Genomic DNA, 6697 nt, shown 5'->3' on the forward strand with positions numbered 1-6697 from the left:
CTTGAGCCCAGGAGTTGGAGGTTGCTGTGAGCTGTGAGGCGAGGGCACTCTACCCAGGGGGACAGCTTGAGGCTCTGTCTCAAAAAAAAAAAAAATTACTAATGCATATGGAAGTAGGGTGAATAATTTAAAGAACTGCTTCTACCCATGACCCAGTATCAAAAATTACCAACTCAGAAATGGTAAGGAAACACATCAGAAAATGCTCAATATCACTAATTATCAGAAAAATAAATACAGTGAGATACCATCTTACTCCATTCAGAATGGTTATGATTTAAAAAGTCAAAAAACAATAGATGTTGGCAAGGATGAAAAGAGAATGGAATGCTTATCCATTGTTGGTGGGAATTTAAATTAGTACAACCTGTATGGAAAATAGTATGGCGATTTCTCAAAGAACTAAAAGTAGATCTACTATTCAATCCAGCAATTCCACTACTGGGTATTCCCAGGAAAAGAGAAAAAGGAAAGAAATCACTACATATATCAAAAAGACACCTGCGAGTGGCCCTGTGGCTCAGTGGGTAGGGTGCTGGCCCCATATACTGAGGGTGGTGGTTTTGAACCCATCCTCGGCCAAACTGCAACAACAACAACAAAATACCCGGGTTTTGTGGTGGGCACCTGTAGTCTCAGCTGCTCAGAAGGCTGAGGCAAGGAATCACCTAAGCCCAGGAGTTGGAGGTTGCTGTGAGCTGTGATAACATGGCACTCTACTGAGGGAGATAAAGTGAGACTCTGTCTCTAAAAAAAAAAAAAGACACCTGCACTCATGTGTTTATTACAGCACTATTCACAATACCAAAGATATGGCATCAACCTAGCTGCTCATCAGCAGATGATGAGATAAAGAAAAGGTGGTGTAGACACAGAATGGAATACTACTCAGCCATTAAAAAGAACGAAATCATGTCCTTTACAGCAGCATGGGTAGAACGAGAGGCCATTATCCTTAATGAAATAACTCAGAAAACAGAAAATCAAATAGTGCATGTCCTCACTTCCAAGTGGGAGCTAAATAATGAGCACACATGACACAGGGAGTGGAATGACAGACACTGGAGATTCAGAAGGGTGAGAGGGGGACAGGAGAAATTACCTTGTGGGTACTACACATGCTAATCAGGCGATGGTTACAAAAATTCCGGATTTCACCACTATGCAATACATCCATGTAACAGATCTGCATGCATTCCCCATGGATCTATTTTTAAAAAGCTAATGCTGATTTTCCACCTAAAAATTTAACTGTAATGCCTTCATATCATCAAATATCAAATCAATGTTTCAATTTCTCCATTGTCTCATAATTGTGTTTGTTGTTTGTTCAAATCAAGATCCTGACAAGGGGGGCACCTGGGGCTCAGTGGGTAGGGCACTGGCCCCATACATCAAAGCTGGAGGGCTCGAACCAGCCCCAGACCACCTAAAACAACAATGACAACTGCAACAACAACAACAAGAAAAATAGCCAGACATTGTGGCAAGCACCTGTATTCCCAACACTTGGGAGGCTGAGATAAGAGAATAATTGCTTAAGCCCAAGAGTTTGAGGTTGCTGTGAGCTGTGATGCCACGGCACTGTACCAAGGTGACATAGTGAGACTGTCTCAAAAAAAACAAAAAACAAAAAAAAAAAAACAGACAAGGTCCATATAGTTAACTTCAATTAGGTTTAGTTTATTCAATTTTTCCTTTCATGATGCACGCTTTCAGTGTTCAGTGTAAGAACTTTTTGGCTATCCCTAGATTCTAAAAGTTTTCTCCTACATTTTTTCCTAAAAGTTTTAGAGTTTTATGTTTTTGAAGCCTGTGATCCATTTTGAGTCAATTTTTGTATAGGGTATAAGGTGTAGGTTGAAGTTCATATTTTTGCCTGTAGAGGTTCAATTGCCCCAGCACCATCTGTTGAAAAAGACTATTTTCCCTCCATTGAACAGCTTTTGTGCTTTTGTGAAAAATGAGTTGGACATATTTGTATGGGTCTATTTTTGAGTCCTCTGTTCTTTCCACTGATCTGTCTCTGCCCCTTAACCAATACCACACTATAGCTGTACAGGAAGATCTAACCTTGGGTAGAGTAATTCTTCTCACTTTGTCTTTTTTTGGCTAGATTGTTTTAGTTATTCTAGGCATGTGTCTTTGCATATGAATTTAAGAATAAGTTTGTCTATGTCTATAAAAATTATGCTGGGATTTTGAGAAGATGGCATTAAACTTGGAGATCGATTACAGAAAATTGACATCTTTACTCTGTTGAATGTTCCATTTATTTGTATCTTCTTTGATCTCTTTCATTAGGATTTTGAATTTTTTGCAAGGTTGTCAGAGTATCACTCTGTTACCCTCACTAGAGTGCGGTGGCATCATAGCTCACAGCAACCCCAAACTCTTGGGCTCAGGTGATTCTCTTGCCTCAGCCTGCTGAGTAGCTGGGACTACAGGAGCCCACCACAATGCCTGGCTATTATATATATATATATATATTTAGAGATGAGATCTTGCTCTGGCTCAGGCTGATCTTGAATGCATGAGCTCAGGCAATCCACCTGCCTCGGTCTTCCAAGAGCTTAGGATTATAGGTGTGAGCCACTGTGCCCGGCCAGAGAATTTTGAAAAAAAATTTTTTTTTGGCTGGGGCCAGGTTTGAACCCACTACCCCCAGTATATGGGGCCGGTGCCCTACTCCTTGACCCATAGGCACTGCCAGGATTTTGAAATTTTTAACACAAAGACTTGCACATAAAAACAAGCTGTGGGCATCAGCATACCAGAGTTTAGGCTGTATTACAAAGCCATAGTGGTCAAGACTGCATGGTACTGGCACAAAAATAAAGACATAGACATTTGGAATCAAATAGAAAACCAGGAAATGAAACTAACATCTTATCACTACCTAATCTTTGATAAACCAAACAAGAACAGACACTGGGGGGAAGACTCCCTATTCAATAAATGGTGCTGGGAGAACTGGATATCCACATGTAAAAGACTGAAACTAGACCCGTGCCTTTCTCCACTCACAAAAATTGATTCAAGATAGATAAAAGACCTAAGTTTAAGGCATGAAAGGATAAAAATCCTCAAAGAGGGTGGCACCTGTGGCTCACAGGAGTAGGGTGCCAGCCCCAGACACTGGAGGTGGTGGGTTCAAACCCGGCCCTGGTCAAAAACTACAAAAAAAAAAAAAAAAAAATCCTCAAAAAAAGCATAGGAAAAACACTGGAAGATATCAGCCTGGGGAAAGACTTTATGAAGAAGACTGCCATGGCAATTGCAACAACAACAAAAATAAACAAATGGGACTTAATGAAACCAAAAAGCTTCTGTACAGCTAAAGAGACAACAACTAAAGCAAATAGACAACCCACACAATGGGAAAGGATATTTACATATTTTGAATCAGACAAAAGCTTGATAACTAGGATCTATAGAGAACTCAATCCACATGATAAAAGCCAACAATCCCATATATCAATGGGCAAGAGACATGAATAGAATCTTCTCTAAAGAAGACAGACGAATGGCAAACATGAAAAGATGCTCATCATCCCTAATTATTAGAGAAATGCAAATCAAAACCACCCTGAGATACCATCTAACCCCAGTGAGAAGGGCCCATATCACAAAATCTCAAAACTGCAGATGCTGGCGTGGATGTGGAGAGAAGGGAACACTTTTACACTGCTGGTGGGACTGCAAACTAATACAACCTTTTTGGAAGGAAGTATGGAGAACCCTCAAAGAATTCAAGCCAGACCTCCCACTTGATCCTGCAATCCCATTACTGGGCATCTACTCAGAAGGAAAAAAATTCTTTTATCATAAGGACACTGCATTAGACTATTTATCGCAGCTCAATTTACAATCTCCAAAATGTGGAAACAGCCTAAATGCCCCCTAACCCAGGAATGGATTAACAAGCTGTGGTATATGTACACCATGGAATACTATTCAGCCATTGAAAAAGAATGGAAACTTCACATCCTTTGTATTCACCTGGATGGAAATGGAACACATTAGTCTTAGAAAACCATCCCAAGAATGGAGAAGCACTGGGCGGTGCCTGTGGCTCGAGGAGTAGGGCGCAGGGCGCCGGCCGCATATACCAGGTGTGGTGGGTTCAAGCTTGGCCCTGGCTCAAACTGCCAAAAAAAAAAAAAAAAAAGAATGGAGAAGCATGAAGCCTATGTATTTAATTTTAATTTTGATATGAGGACAATTAATGACAATTAATGAAACGGTGGGGGGAGGAGGAAGGGGAGAGAGAGAGAAGGAGGGAGGGGGTGAGGGAAAGGAAGAGCAGGGGGTGTCTCAGTGTGTGACACACCTTTTGGGGGCAAGGGACAATTGTAAGAGGGACTTTACCTAACAAATGCAATAAGTGTACCCTTAATGAATCCCCAACAGTAAAGAAAATAAAAAACATAAAATAAAGATCTTGCAGGTGTTTTGTTAGGGGTATGCCTGAGTATTTTCTTTTTCGGATGCTGTTACAATTGATACTGTGTTTTTAATTTACGTTTCTGCATGTTCATTGTGAGTATAGTGAAGTTTAATTGGTTTTTGTGGGTTGATCTTATATTTTGCAAGCTTGCTGAATAGAAAAAGTATTGCTTGTATTAAAATGAAGTTTATATCATCTATCTCTTTTTTTTTTTTTTTTTTGAGGCAGAGTTTCACTTTGTTGCCCTTGGTAGAGTGCCATGGTGTGACAGCTCATAGCAACCTTAAACTCTTTGGGCTTAAGTGATTCTCTTGTCTCAGTCTCCCAAGTAGCTGGGACTACAGGTGCCTGACACACCTGGCTATTTTTTTGAGATGAGGACTTGCTCTGGCTCAGGCTGGTCTCGAACTCGTGAGCTCAGGCAATCCACCTCCTCGGCCTCCCAGAGTGCTGGGATTACAGGTGTGAGCCACTGGGCTCAGCTATCTCTTTGTCTTATTCAGGAAGAACTTAGAGCTAAACAGCTGTGTTCCATAAGTTCCATTTTATTAAGTTCCATGATATATTTTTGACTTTAAAGATATATTTTTTAGGCTTCATATTTGCTTATTCTTATTTTAAAATTGATTCCCCCATTGATCTCTAAGGAGCACAAACATACTTCTCTTAAAGAATGTTTTTCAGATTCATCTGCAGTGAATTTATTTCTTCCTGTTGAGTTTGCTGGGTTTTTCAGCATTGCTCTTCTTCATTTGATTTGGTATGTTTGTTTCTAAGCCGTGCGTCAGTGGGAGGTGCTTTGTGTGGTAGCATTCTCTCTCTGTCCCCCCTGCTCATCATCATACGTGTCCCAGGCTTTTCCCTCTGAGAAGCTCATGCTCTGGGTCTTCTGTGTGTATCCTGAGGCCCCTGCTCCGTGCTCAGAAAGGAGACGTCAGGTACAGGTTGCTGAGCAGAGTGGGTCCCGGTTGCAGTGAGAACTTAATACCGGCATCCTCCTGCACCCCGCTTCCTGACATGTAGCTTCTCCTAGGCGTTGCTGGTGCTCTGGTCTCAATGTTGTCCCCTCAGAATTCATAAGTTGAAACTGAATACCCAGTGTGATACTATTAAGAAGTGGGGCTTTGGAGGAGGTGATTAGATCATGAGGGCAGAGCCCTCATGAATGGGATTTGTGCCTTTATAAATGGCTAACTCTTCCCACCAATGAGGACACAGCTAGTTTATGAAAAATGGGCCCTCATCAGATACTGAATCTGCCAACACCTTCATTTTGGACTTCCCAGCCTCCAGTACTGTGAGAAACAAGTGTTTGTCATTCATAAGCCACCCAGTTTTTGGTATTTTTGTTATATCAGCCCAAACAGACTAAGACAACTGGCTTCTGACCCTGAGCTCCAGTGGGCCAGAGCTTCAACCTCCTTATAGCTTTGGGGTTCAATCTGTTTCTGTACCACAAAGGTATTTACCATGGTTTGGGGGGGAGTTGTTTGTTTGTTGAGACAGAGTCTCACTTTGTTGCCCTCTATAGAGTGTCATGGCATCATAGCTCACAGCAACTTCAAACTCCTGGGTTCAACCCATCCTCTTACCTCAGCCTCCAGAATAGCTGGGACTACAGGCACCCACCACAATGCCCAGCTGCTTTTTTTTAGAGATGGAGTCTAGCTCTTGATCAGGCTGGTCTTGAACTCGTGAGCTCAAGCAATCCACTGGCCTCGGTCTCTCAGAGTGCTAAGATTATCGGCATAAACCACCATGCCTGGTCTTTACAAGGGTTTTGAGGGCGAGTCTTTTTGTTTATTTTTTTGGAAGAGAAGTACTTTTACATTTTCTTTTTTTATATTTTCCCCATTATTCCTGTGTTTCTGGACCCACAGGGCCTCAAAACATGAATGTAAAACTAACTTGACCAGGGCGGCACCTATGGCTCAGTGAGTAGGGTGCGGGCCCCATATACCGAGGGTGGTAGGTTTAAACTCAGCCTCAGCCAAACTGCAACAACAACAAAAAAAGCCGGGTGTTGTGGTGGGCATCTGTAGTCCCAGCTATTTGGGAGGCTGAGGCAAGAGAATCACCTAAGCCCAAGAGTTGGAGGTTGCGGTGAGCTGTGATGCTAAGGTACTCTACTAAGGCCGATAAAGTAAGACTCTGTCTCTAAAAACAAAAACAGAAACAAAAAACTAACTTGACCAGAAGTCCTCCACCTCTATTGCCTTGTTGACTTATAAATATCACAAATAAATT

This window comes from Otolemur garnettii, unplaced genomic scaffold (genome assembly GCF_000181295.1).
Source record: "Otolemur garnettii isolate 467f Iridium unplaced genomic scaffold, OtoGar3 scaffold00008, whole genome shotgun sequence".
NCBI lineage: Eukaryota > Metazoa > Chordata > Mammalia > Primates > Galagidae > Otolemur > Otolemur garnettii.